The sequence below is a fragment of the Festucalex cinctus genome, chromosome 1 (assembly GCF_051991245.1).
Source record: "Festucalex cinctus isolate MCC-2025b chromosome 1, RoL_Fcin_1.0, whole genome shotgun sequence".
Classification (NCBI taxonomy): Eukaryota; Metazoa; Chordata; class Actinopteri; order Syngnathiformes; family Syngnathidae; genus Festucalex; species Festucalex cinctus.
In genome coordinates this window covers 6,668,674-6,682,038 of record NC_135411.1, presented here as the reverse complement: position 1 = coordinate 6,682,038, position 13,365 = coordinate 6,668,674, and positions in this window count along the sequence as shown.

Genomic DNA, 13,365 nt, shown 5'->3' with positions numbered 1-13,365 from the left:
ACGGCGCACCCGATAAGAGCTTATCCCAGGTGACTTTTGAGTGAGAGGACAGGTAGACCCGGGACTGGTCGCCAGCCAATCGCACAGCATATATTAACAAACAACCTCCATATTTACAAATTTAGAGTCTGCACTTAACCTAGCATGCTTTTTTTTTTTCCAATAAGATCTCAAAAGAAAACAAATGATAGCACAGTGAGAACATGGTCAGGTCCAAAAGTTATTTTGTTTACAAACTGTCTATGCCAGCATCTTATAATGACAGGAAGGAAAAAAATAAATACTTTTAGAAGGTACAATTAATCTGTATATCCACCAGTTTCCATTCACGACATTGGTCCAAAGTTGTTATTATTTACTCCAATCTTTGTTCATCTATCTAAGCTAACGATGTATAGTGACAAGCAAAAAAATTAAAAGCTCCTCCACTAGATGGCAGAAGGTGCAATCAGACAACAGAAATCTGTGTTCGATTACCACGAGTCCCAGAATTCACACTTAGAACGTCAATTAATCACTAAATTGAAATAACGTCATCATATTTCACTACTTATACTTTTTTCTTTTTTATACATACTTTACATTTTTGTATACAGTTGGGAAACACCGTACTCATATATATATATATATATATATATATATGTATTAATAATAATAATTATTATTATTTTTATTTATTTTTTATTATTATTATTATTATTTATTTTTGAGACAGGCTTTCTGTTGGCCAGCACCCATATCTTAAGATAATAACAACAAATTTTATTTTTTTTTATTTCATTTATGGCTTGAAACTAATCTGTGAGTATTGATACAAGGAAGTGATAGAGCTTCTATAGAAACACACTTCAGAGATTTACACAGGGCTTTATTAAGGTCAACTATACAGTAATCATAAAAACATGTATGTGACATTATTGAGATGGAAGTGCAAATAGCAATGTCTTAAAATAGCAATGATCTTTTTTTTTTCTTTCATTTCTGTCACTTCACGTCAAGCCGTCCATCGTTTCCAGCCATTAAAGGGACACTTGACTCACTGAAAAATTCTCAGCAGTGAAAAGTTTATATTTTATGAATTTGATATTGTAATTATTTTTCATGTACAATTAATACCTTTAAAAAGTATTTTTTTTTCCTACTTGCTGTCGACTGATGATGACATCACCTGTGCTGAGGAAGTAGGTAATGGCCAATCATGGCTCACCTGTTTTCTTGGTTTGGTCAGTCAACTGAGCCATGATTGGTGGTTACCTACTTCCTCAGCACAGGTGATGTCATCATTAGTCGACAGCACGTAGACAAGTTAATTTTTAAAGGTACTAATTGTACATGAAAAATAATGACGTTATAGACAAAATATTAACTTTTTACTGCTGAAAATGGCTCAATGAGTCAAGTATCTCTTTAAGAACCATTTGTACAGAGAGGAAGGAGGAAGTGGGGTCAGGAGAGCGGAAAAAAAAAGGGGGGGGGGGGGGCATGATAAATAAACAGGAAGTGAGGCGTGAAATGCGAGCTGGGACTGAAGAGCTTTGACTGGTGCCGAGAGGCAGACTGGGACTTGTTGTTCTTTTGATGAGCATCGCAACAAAATCACTAGTCTTCCACTCAGCAACAACAGCAACAACGACAACAACAACAACAACAACAACAACGACGCTTCCTCGCTTCCGTCGCTCCGCTTGACATCTGCAAGGAAAAGTTCACAAGTCAGTCACGATATCTTATTTAAAGGGAGATTTTCACAGCCATACCATCCATCCATCCATCCATTTTTTCTATCTATCATCCGTCCGTCCATCCATCCATCCATCCATCCATTTTTTCTATCCATCATCCGTCCGTCCGTCCATCCATCCATCCATCCATCCATCCATTTTTTCTATCCATTATCCATCCATCCATTTTTCTATCCATCATCCATCCATCCATCCATTTTTTCTATCCATCATCCGTCCGTCCATCCATCCATCCATCCATCCATTTTTTCTATCCATTATCCATCCATCCATTTTTCTATCCATCATCCATCCATCCATCCATCCATCATCCATCCGTCCATCCATCCATCCATTTTTCTATCCATCCATCCATCAATCCATTTTTCCATCCATCATCCATCCATCCATCCATCCATCCATTTTTCTATCCATTATCCATCCATCCATTTTTCTATCCATCATCCATCCATCCATCCATTTTTTCTATCCATCATCCGTCCGTCCATCCATCCATCCATCCATCCATCCATTTTTCTATCCATTATCCATCCATCCATTTTTCTATCCATCATCCATCCATCCATCCATTTTTTCTATCCATCATCCGTCCGTCCGTCCATCCATCCATCCATCCATCCATCCATCCATCCATTTTTTCTATCCATTATCCATCCATCCATTTTTCTATCCATCATCCATCCATCCATCCATTTTTCTATCCATTATCCATCCATCCATTTTTCTATCCATCCATCCATCCATCCATCCATCATCCATCCATTTTCTTAACTGCTTAATAAAAAGCACAAAAATCAAAGTGAAATAAGATGAAAATTACTGGTCGATGTACATTTAGTGATTTTTTTTTTGTGTCAAATATGTAACTGACTGTAAGACTGTAACACATACTTGACAAAAACTATATACTGTAACTTACAGTAGACCTAGCACTTGTGAACTGACCTACTTTCTGTTTGTTCTTTTTTTCTTTTTTTTTTAATCCTCACTTATCAGCGGAAAGCCTTTATTATTTGGTCCCCCTCTTTTTTTCTTCTTTTTTAATGTACAGTACATGGCAATTATATGGGATTGATTGATTGATTAATAGCGGATTTTTCCTGTTTCCTGCATTTAAATTTCTCACATTTAAAATAAAATTTTACATTTAAAAGACACTTTGGTCTAAATGTGTTTTTTTTTTAATTCTTATTAATAAAGTTATTCTTTCAAAATGAAAATAAATAAATGAATGAATAAATGAACGAATAATTAAATAAATGAATAAATAAACTGACTGAAAATCAATTGATTGGTCTGATTGGTTGGTTGGTTGGTTGGGTTTTATTGAACAAATAAACACATCACAAGTATGAAATAAAATAATAAATAAATACAATAAATAAATAAAACGAGTCTTACTAAAACACCTGCCTCAGCTATTTTTATTTTTTTTTAAATGTCATCTGAAGAGGTTCCGAGCTTATCACCTCTACTTATGACTCTCATGTCAACAAGTTGTCATGACCAATAAAATGACGCAAATCCACCCTATCTGCCCATTAAGGAGCTTTATTTGTGATCTATTTGTACTGAACCTCCAAACCAACAGGTAAGCCGACAACAACAACAAAAAAACGTGACCCCGACGAGAGCAGCAGCCCCCTTTGAATCGTGCACCGTAAGCCGCGTGAAATATTCCACAATTGATTGTGCTTCCAGAGCCAGACATCAGAAGGATGCTTGTGAACTTTACATGCCCCTCCACCTCCACCTCCCCAACTAATTTACCTGTGAAGCCTGCTGACATTCCATCCTTCCTTTGTTGTTCTAATGTCAACCTTTCTGGTCCTCTCAAAAAGCGGGCGGGCCAATGGGAAAGGAAGAGAAGAGGAGGAGGAATCAACGAGATGAGCATTTTTACAAGCGGGCTCCAAATCGGGATCCGCGGCGGTTAGAGAGCGTTTCCCTTCCCCTTGCGAAGAGATGGACAGATTGTCCTGCATATCCAGTCATGTTTCTGAGCTGGTAGCTATGCAACAAGGCTGGGAGTCGGTGGAAGAAGGGGGGGGGGGGGGGGGGGGGGTGATGGGAAGCCGGGGACACTTTAGTGTGTGGAGGGAAGGTTGCTGGGAGGAGGAGAGTCAACAGTGTCGAGGAGCTCACTTGGGAGGGGGAAAAAAACAACATCATTTATCTATGTAATGTGTAAATAAGCGTTGAAAAAGGGGGGGGGGGGGGGGGGGGAAGAAAAAAAAAGAAAGAAAGCGTTGTTTGGGAGCTGTCCACTGTGGCGGTGCTGAATGACGCCCTACTTTTCCTCCGCGTCCTGTTCGTGAAAAAAAAAAAAAAAAAAAAAAGGGGGTGGGGGTGGGGGTGGGAGCCACCTGTTGCTGCACGGAAGTTTTCTCACGGGGATACAAATTAAATAAATAAATATTCCGATAGAAATCTGTTTGATTTTATTTTGTTCTGCAAGCTGGCGACGTGATTGATGTTGTATTTTCGTTTCACCCTTCGCTACATTTGATTTGCTGCTCTCGACGTGTCAACTCTTTAGGTTTGGATTCCGTCAACACTTCATACTTCTTTTTTTTTTCCCCACACAAGAATACTTTGCAAAAACAAACAACAAAGGGGGGGGGGGGAGACAACAATACACGAGGCAATAAAGACAAGACTCACCGTTAGTGACATGATGCAACATGTGGAAGAGCGGGCGAGGTTTCCTTTCCACCTCCATCTGCTGGCTTGTTTTTTTTTTTAATCTGTCCTTTTTTTTATTTTTTTATTTGTCTTTATTTGAGATGAAATGGTCGATTACATCTGAGCTGCTACTGGGAAGGCTGCAGGGAGATGGATGGCAGGCTGTGTTTTTATATGTCTGCCGCCAGAAGACAAGAAGGGGGCGGGGTCACGTCGAGTGACGTAACTTTTTCTTTTTCTTTTTTTTTTTTAAATAAATAAGACCTGTTGAGGGTGCGGTCCTAACCAGGACAAATGACCTCATGAGGGGGGTCAGAGGCGATGGCCGGACACTTCATTAGGTACATACGCACGATCGAATGAGAGCTCTGTCAAAAATGTTGCGTTTATAAACAAAAATATTGCTCATTTATGAGTGACGCTCTAAAAATGTTTATTGGATCATACAACACTAATTATTCTCTTTGACATACATTTGCATACAAATATATTACACAGTTCATATATGGCTAGCATATCTAAAAAAAAAAAAATAATTGAAAAAAAAAATATCAATAAAAACAAATTGTATTCACTGTCATAAAGCTTTTCATTGGTTGCGAGTGTCGAACCATCCATGTTTTATACTGAACAGCACTGACTTATTTTGTGTGCGTTTATATGCAACGGGAACGCTTTTGTGTGCTGCATTCAAGGACCTGCTGAACTCATGAATATCAACAACTTATGCTGTGTAACCCCAATGGGTGCGCACACGCACGCACACTGTATTTCATTCCAGAAAGCCATTTCAAATCATCCTTGTCGCATGACTTTTACACTGCAAGTGCCTATTCCACCCACATTAAAGAATATGAATATGAATTCTCCTCATAACCAATGAAATATAAAAATACGAAGCAACTTCCTGTTTTTTTTGTTTGTTTGTTTTTTGCATAACTCGTAGTCAATATTGTGACCTGTTTTAGGCTTTTCGATGGTTCTAACCAAGTCCTTTCAAAATAAGATACTGCCTACATGGGTACATGGGTTTTGTTTCTTTAAGTCTGAAATCCTAATACTACTTTGAAACTGTATGTTGAAACCCGAACCCGAGTTTCAAACCCCTGTGAAACCCTAACATTAGTAAGCCATCCCCAATTGAACCCCAATTCTGTCACGTTGTGTGGAGCGAGGACGTGGTGGATGGACCCAAAGGCGGAGAAACCAGGCAGGGAGCAAGGCGGGAATGAGAATAACTTTATTGATTGAATAAAGGACTGGATGGAACGTGAGAAGACTTCACATGATGACTGGACTGAATGTGGACAGACTGGGCAAGACGTGGACAGACTTGGCAGGACTGACTTGGCAGACGTGGACAGACTTGAGTAGACGTGGAGACTTGAGTAAACATGGAGACGTGAGAAGACGTGGACGAGAGAATACTTGAGAGAACACTTGGCGTGGACGAGAGAACACTTGGCCAGACGTTGAGAAACTATAACACATCTTAGCACCCTTAACTGGACTGAACAAGGCAAGACAAGACAAGGCAAGGCAAGGCAAGGCAAGGCAAGGCAAGGCAAGGCAAGGCAAGGCAAGACAAGACAAGACAAGACAAGAAAAGGCAAGACAAGACAAGGCAAGGCAAGGCAAGGCAAGGCAAGACAAGACAAGACAAGACAAGAAAAGGCAAGACAAGACAAGGCAAGGCAAGGCAAGGCAAGGCAAGACAAGAAAAGGCAAGACAAGACAAGACAAGACAAGGCAAGGCAAGGCAAGGCAAGGCAAGACAAGACAAGACAAGACAAGAAAAGGCAAGACAAGACAAGACAAGGCAAGGCAAGGCAAGACAAGAAAAGGCAAGGCAAGACAAGACAAGACAAGAAAAGGCAAGACAAGACAAGACAAGGCAAGGCAAGACAAGACAAGACAAGACAAGACAAGAAAAGGCAAGACAAGACAAGACAAGACAAGACAAGACAAGACAAGACAAGGCAAGGCAAGGCAAGGCAAGGCAAGACAAGACAAGACAAGACAAGACAAGACAAGAAAAGAAAAGGCAAGACAAGACAAGAAAAGGCAAGACAAGACAAGACAAGACAATGCTCCCTCTACACGTGACCAAACCCCACTGTCTAAATACAACACTAACAAGACACACCTGGGAAACACAGCAGGCAGAGGGCAGTAATTAGCAACACAAACGGGGAGGGGCGACACCTACAGGTGGACGAGGTTAACTATGACGAGACTAGGGGAGACAAAACTTTGAAACCCGAGACTGAAGTTTAAAACCCTATATCCAAACTAGAGATAGACCCATATGTCTTTTTTTCAGGGCCAATACCGATACCGATTATTAGTAGTCAAGGAAGCCGACAGCCGATATTTGGAGCTGATATTCATTTTTACTAAAATGGAAAACTTTGGCATAAAAAATGTAAGATATACAAACTCCAGCTTTTATTGTTTTATTTTTTATTTTATTTTAAAGCATATGTTTATGGGAAAAACATTTAGGGTTTATAAAATATTGGAGTTAAAAAAAAATCATAGTCAATAGATGTTTTGTTTTAAAAGGGACAGTAGCATGTCTTCAAAAGTGAAATAAAAACTTAAATAGCTCCCTATTGTTTGCTCCAGTAAATAAAGTTTAGAAAAATTTCAAAATATCTGAATTATTACAACTTTGGGGCGGCACAGTATTTGAGTGGTTAGCACGTCCGCCTCTCAGTACTGAGGACGCAAGATCGAGTCCAGGCTCGGACCTTCCTGGGTGGAGTTTGCATGTTCTCCCCGTGCCCGCGTGGGTCTTCTGCGGGTACTCCGGTCTCCTCCCACATTCCAAAGACATGCATGGCAGGTTAATCAAACACCATGTGCCCTGCGATTGGCTGGCGACCAGTTCAGGGTGTACCCCGCCTACTGCCTGAAGCTAGCTGGGATAGGCTCCAGCACCCCCATGACCCTTGTGAGGAGAAGCGGTTAAGAAGATGGATGGATTACAACTTTACTTATCTTCGTTTTAATTTCAAACAAAAAACAGAAGCTGCGGAGTTCCCAGGGTCAACACCAAAAAATAATCCGTAATTCTTTTTGGTTTATGGCAGTAAATTGCTGGAAGTTTCTTTGTGAAAGATTTCCCTTCTTGCGATTGTAGCTCATATTTTTACTTACATATCAAAGCAAAAAAATAAAATAAAATCGACTGAAAAGCACATGTGGGCTCACTCGTATCTCAAGGCACTGAGAGGAACCCGAAGTAGAAAATGGCCCGCGGCACAAAAATGAGTTTGCCGCCCCTTGCCGTACACCGAAGAAAGCCGTTTTTTGTGCGCTTACATGCAGCGGATATTCTTTTGTGCGCATTCAAGGCCCTGCGTTGACAACATCCCAACTCATGAATATCAACAACTTCTCCTTTGCAATCTTTTTTTTTTTTTCCTCTTCTTCTTTTTGATTCCAGAAAGCTATTTAAAATCATCCTTGACATCTTGCTGTTTGACAGCTCATCACCTAGTGTGGAGGATGGAACCAAATCTCCCCCAACTGGATGAATACAAGGTGCTTCTGGGGTGAGAGTGATTTGTAAATAAGTCACACGAGGGACCTTCTCTGTGCTCTATTCAGCGTGTTCTCAAAAAAAAAAAATCTGGATGGCTATTAGTTTTGACAAAACCGAGTTAACAATGAAGCTGAAGAGTGGGGCTTAAGGGAGGAACCTGGTGGTGGCGGGCTTTAGTTGTCCAACGAACATCACACCCTGTGCCTCTTGATGGAAACATCAGGCGGTCGGATTATGCATAGTAACGAGTGGCCCCGCCCTCCCCGCCGCGCTGCATTCACTGCTTCACGTTAACGCGGGCCCTCCACCAAGCAACAGATGACGACCGTTTCCCATTGTCAGCATCTTATTTAGATGCTGGGCGGGGGTAGAAAGGCTTTTTGATGACCTTTTAGTTTGGTAGCATCGTGAATGGCAGTGATGTCACTTTTTGGGGGGTTTGTTTGTATCAACAGCTCATTTTTAAAGGACACCTGAGCCAATGACCGTATTTATGCTGCATTCGATGACGGTCGGAAGTTGGATACATCCGAGTTCTTTTTTTTCCCCAGTTCCGACCTGAAAGTGTTCGAGGCGAAAGTAAACAACCAAAATGGCGGTGAGTGGTAAATTTTATTTTATTTTGGGTTTTAAAATTAATTTTGACCTCCAGCAAACTTACCTTCTTGCAATTTTGCTTCATTTATTGTTTTTAATACAGTTCAGTAGTTCACCGTATAATTTCATGTAGGGAGATAGCGGCATACTGTCACGTACGTTGTGTACATCGAATTTATTTATGAATGAAGAAAGCTATCGAGTTTTATACTTGAGTAAATTGTGTTTTACCATTCACGGTCTGTTGCTGCATTCGAAGTTGGCCGGAAGTCGGACTTTTCCGAGTTCAATCCAGGAAGTGTGAACGGGAACTTGAATTCGGAAATTCCATTTGCGAAGTAGGCGGCACGGTGGCCTAGTGGTTAGCACGTCCGCCTCACAGTTCTGAGACTCCGGTTCGAGTCCAGGCTTCGGCCTTCCTGGGTGGAGTTTGCATGTTCTCCCCGTGCCCGCGTGGGTCTTCTCCGGGTACTCCGGTCTCCTCCCACATTTCAAAGACATGCATGGCAGGTTAATTGGGCGCTCCGAATTGTCCCTAGGTGTGCTTGTGCGTGTGAATGGTTGTTCGTCTCTGTGTGCCCTGCGATTGGCTGGCAACCAGTCCAGGGTGTCCCCTGCCTACTGCCCAGAGCCAGCTGAGATAGGCGCCAGCACCCCCCGCGACCCTTGTGAGGAATAAGCGGTCAAGAAAATGGATGGATGGATGGCATTTGCGAAGTTGGAAAAAAAAAAAAACGGACTCCGATTTCACCGACGGACTACAAGTGACGTCACTCTACAATGGCGTGAATGATAAAAAAAAAAAAAAAAAAAAAAGAATTTACTTGAGTATAAAACTAGACTTTTTTCATTCATAAATGTTGGACATAATTTCACTTAACGCAATGTATGCGACAGGATGCCGCTATCTCCCTGCATGAAATTATATGGTAAAAAAAAATAATCCTAAAAAACTAAAATAAAAGTAAAAAAATCAAACCCTAAAACAAAAACAAAAAAAACAAAAACCTATAACTAGAATTAAAAAAAACAATCTTGTTAACGAAAGAAAATAAAACCGAAAATGCTTTTTAAAAACTAAAACTAATTATAAGCATAAATATTTTTCTGAAATAATTGCTTCCAATTGTAACAATCCCAGGGCTCTGTTCAAAACCATTAACAGTGTTCTTAATGTTCCTATTTCTGCTGGTTTTGATGCCTCCGTTGATCTTTGAGAAAGATTTCTTAAGTTCTTCACTGACAAAATTGTGTCAACCAGAGCCTGCATTGCCCAGCCTTCATTTGATCTAACTACTCCTATGTACTATTCATCTACATTTGTTCAATTTGAGCCAGTGTCACTCTTATTATTGAAGAATATAGTCAGTAATTTGAAGCCCTCAGGTTCCCCTACTGATGCCATCCCTCCTGGTTTGTTTAAGGAGGTTTTTGACACTCTTGGACCACATGTCCTTGAGATAATTAATTATAGCCTTTTTACTGGTATAGTACCAGGTGATTTTAAACATGCAGTCGTACGACCTCTACTTAAAAAAACAGGCCTTGACCCCCTCATTTGTGCTCATTTCAGGCCCATTTCTAACCTCCCATTTATTTCAAAAATATTGGAGAAGGTTGTTTACTCTCAGTTGTTACCGTTTTTAGAGAAAAATGGTGTCACTGAATTATTTCAGTCTGGTTTTAAAGCGCTTCATAGCACAGAGTCTGCTCTTTTGAGGGTATCAAATGATATATTTTTATCAACAGACTCTGGAAAGTTTGTTGTTTTGGTTCTCCTTGATTTGTCTGCTGCGTTTGATACCGTAGATCATGACATTTTAATTTCTCGTCTTGAGCATTATGTGGGCATTCAAGGGGTCGCCCTCGAATGGTTTAGGTCATACTTAAAAGATAGGAGCTTTTGTGTAAAAATTGACGATTTTGTGTCCTCTCAAGCTCCTCTTCCACATGGGGTTCCACAGGGGTCAATTCTTGGCCCTCTTTTATTTGCTCTCTATTTATTACCTCTTGGTTCTGTTTTTAGAAAACATGGTATTTTATTTCATTTTTATGCTGATGACTGTCAGATCTATTTTCCCCTGGCCCAGAACAGTACAATACAACAACTCACTGACTGTCTAAATGATATTAAATCCTGGCTTTCTTTTAATTTTTTGAGTCTGAATGACGAAAAGACTGAAGTGATGTTGTTTGGACCAAGTAGCTCTTCCTCTGCTAGTGTGGACCTTGGTCCACTAGCACCTTATCTCAGGGACTGTGTCATGAATTTGGGTGTTAAGTTTGACCCTGATTTTAAATTTGAGAAGCAGATTAGTTCTGTTGTACAGAAAAGTTTTTATCAGCTTCGCCAGATAGCGAAGGTGAAACCAATTTGATCAAGACTGGACTTGGAAAGATTGATTCATGCTTTTATTACAACTCGTCTTGATTATTGTAATTCTTTGTATGTAGGCATGAGCAAGACTGCTCTTGCCCGTCTGCAACTTATACAAAACTCTGCTGCTCGTCTGCTTACTCAGACACGTAGACGTGCGCATATTACTCCTATCTTAGCATCACTGCATTGGCTCCCTGTGCACTATCGAATTAATTTTAAGCTTCTGTTGTTTGTTTTTAAATGTTTGAATAATCTTGCACCTCCCTCTTTATCTGAGTTGCTTCACCCTTATAGTCCACCCCGATTACTAAGATCAGCTGACCAGTTGCCAGCAGGTTGTGGAATCAATTACCACTGTATGTTAGACAGGCCACTTCACTCCTGGTTTTTAAATCACGTTTAACAGCATATTATTTTTCCCTGGCCTTCAGCACGTAGTATTACTGATATTTACAAGCAGTAGACTGGCATGAATTTGTTTATATTATTTTATGTGTTTTGTGATTTCTAAGTATGTTTTTATATTTTATCTGGTTTTATTATCTTATTTTATGTGCAGCACTTTGGTTCCATTGTGGATTTTTAAATGTGCTATACAAATAAAGTTGATTGATTGATTGATATAATTATAGCAAAAATGTCCTTTGTTTTAGTCTTTGGTAATTAATTTACTGCGTGAGCTTGTGGGGATGATTTTAAATCAATTTATTTTGATATTAAAACCGGAAAAAGGACGTTTGAAAATGTGTCACACAGAAGTGACGTCATCTAGCAGCAGCCAATAGAAAAGCACCTTCAGATGACGTCGCTCCCATGCTGTTTTTTAAATATTGCGCACAAGTAATACACATTTTTTTTAAAAACCTAAATATAATACTGAAACTAAATCTAAACTAAAGCGAATCATTTATGAAATAATTAAAATAATAAAAACTATCAGAACGAACTAATTAAAACTAAATAAATAAATAAAGCAAAAAAAAAAAAACTAAAATGAAAATTCAAAAACACTGAAAATGGAAGGGGTGTATCCACTTTTGCAAACCATCATACACATTCACATCTACTGTGCTGCCCAACGATGAATCCATTGATTTTGTCTTTTCGATATAGTCAAAGATGTTGACAATAAACCTAAGAGAAAACTTGACTTCATTTTTGAAGGAGTGGCGCTGTTGTTTATTCGATCGTTGACGTTTTTATGCTCACGATTAAAACAACGAGACGCCAATTTGCCGTCTTCGGGGAGGACAAAGTGAGGCCTTGGGATGTTTTGCAGCCATTCGCAGCTTCACGGCCGGAGCAAATGGAGAATAAACATGTCGGCGCCCTGGCGGGCCGAGAGCCAGACGGTCGCCATGATGGGCCTGCTGTTGTCTGGGAAGTGTTTCACCGCAGTTTCACCTTGTCGCTAACTTGGTTAAGGTTGATCGCGCGGATGCGACCGCGTGGCAAGAGCAGCCAATCGCTCAGTTGGACATTAAAATGTCTCCCTCTGGTGGACAGTGACACATTTTTCAACGAGTCCGTGGAGAAAACCTCATTATAACCATTTTGATACTAATCTCATAAGGAGCCATCAGGGAATTTACTCATAATTCAAAACCTCTCACATGAATCCTTTTTCTTTCTGTAGTGTGTGATAGCGTGCGAGTGAAAAATGTTCCATTGCATGTGACACGTGTGCAAGCAAAAATTGTTCCATGCGTGAGAGTTTCTCTAGAGTGTGTGTGAGAGCAGAAAATATTTCCCTTGGGTGTGCGAGTGGAAAATGTTCATAGCATCTCGTCACGTTTCAGTAGTGTGCATGAGCGAAAAATATTTTCATTCTGTGTGAGATCTAAAAACAGCTGGAAGAAAAAAAAATCTTCATGTGAGATCGTTTCAGTAATGTGTGTGAGTGATAATATTTTTGACGTTTAATTAAGTGGTTGTTTCAGTGGTGTGAGTGAAACATCTCTATAGTGTGCGTGAATGAAAAATCTTTTCAGAATGTTTAAGATCATTTTAATGTACGTAGGCGAAAAATATCTTCATGACGTGGGAAATTGTTTCAGGAGTGAGTATGAGTGGAAAAACATCTCTGTGGTGTGTGTGAGCAAAAAAATAAAAAATAAAATCCCCATAATGTTTGTAGCGACTGAGTGAAAAAATATTTTTCTTGTGTGAGAGCAGTTCAGTAGGGTGTAAGTGACAAATATTTTGGTAGTGAGTGAGAGCCTATCCGTAGTGTGTGTGGATTTAAAAAAAAATTCTGTCGCGTATGCAAAAATTTTAGTAGAAGGCATGAGAAATATTCTGTATATGAGATGTTTTCCCAATAGTACGTAAAAAAATTCTGTATTTCAGTAGTGCTTGAGCGAAAAATATTTTCAAAACTTGAGATCATTTCAGTAGTGTGTGAAAAATAT